Genomic DNA, 1,222 nt, shown 5'->3' with positions numbered 1-1,222 from the left:
AGCGCAAAGGCCTGAGAGGCCTGTTGGTCGCAAAAGCAGACTTGGTCCGTAGGAGCGGGTGTGCAGAAGCGCTCCTTGGCACAGAAGCGAAAGCGCAGATGCGCGTTTGGTTTTGCAGAAGCGGACATGCCCAAACTAAGTTAGAACCGCACCTGCGATGGAAATTTCATAGGTGCGGAGCCGCAAATGTGGCTGTGGACTCGCAAAAGCGATTTTGCTGGGCAGAAAAAGGGCAATTCCGAGGGTTTATTTCATTCTTCATTTTGGACATTTTGAACTCGGTCTAGGGCGATTTTTGAGAACACATTTGAGGTATTTCGTATTTCTTGAGGTAAGCCACTTGTGAACATTTTTATTCAATAATTCTATACATTCCCCGAATCTTCCGAGGGGGGTTGATCAATCTCATTCGCCGAGCAAGCAGGGCTCCGTTCTCAAGCATCGACGAGGACCGAGATCGAGGTTGGTAGGGGAGGTTTGTTTGGGTGAAAACCGAAGACGTCATCCCCTACAAATACTACCGTTCCTCGAAAAGTGGAACACATCCCGTAAGTCTTTTCCTTCTCGAGTATCTGGCATTCACTTTTGTTCTTTTTCAAATTGCATGTGTTTGCCGTTGTGCAGCGGTTGCCAGGTTCCTAATGTAGTCCCCCTGTTTCAAGGAGTGGATCGAGAAGATCTGCAAACAGATGTCCTACTTCGATCGCGTATAGCACAAGCTCTCGAAGGGCAAGTGGGAGGCCCGTTCCCATGGTGAGCTCTCTCCCGAATGATTATATTCATACACTAGACAACCGAGCTCAGGACATTGGATGAGGATGAGGGTCCGTCCTCGTTCGCCAAACCCTCCATTTTGGGACAACATGGGGTTGTTGCCAAGGAGGAGAAAAAGAAGAGGAAAGGGAAATGCTCGAGCTCCCCGGATGCCGAGGTGAAGAAGAAGAGGGTGTCCATCTGGGTCCGGAAAAGCAAAAAGAGCACCAAGTCCAGGGTACCGAACTCTGATTCCCTCTACCGGCACAGGGATTATCCCAAGGATGACGACCTTGAGTTCATTGCTCATGAGTCGACACTCAACGAGGGGGAGCAGCCAGAAATTGGGAAAGGTGACCTTGAAGTCGATCCCCCTTTAGCTTGGGAACCAGAGGGAGAGACAGGGGTCGCGGCCTCACGAGAAGCCGCTCCTATCCCAAAAGAGGTAGCAGGTATCATTGACATTGCA

The sequence above is a fragment of the Nicotiana tabacum genome, chromosome 15 (assembly GCF_000715075.1).
Source record: "Nicotiana tabacum cultivar K326 chromosome 15, ASM71507v2, whole genome shotgun sequence".
Classification (NCBI taxonomy): Eukaryota; Viridiplantae; Streptophyta; class Magnoliopsida; order Solanales; family Solanaceae; genus Nicotiana; species Nicotiana tabacum.
The sequence above is the reverse complement of the archived record's forward strand: the minus strand, read 5'-3'. Positions refer to the sequence as shown.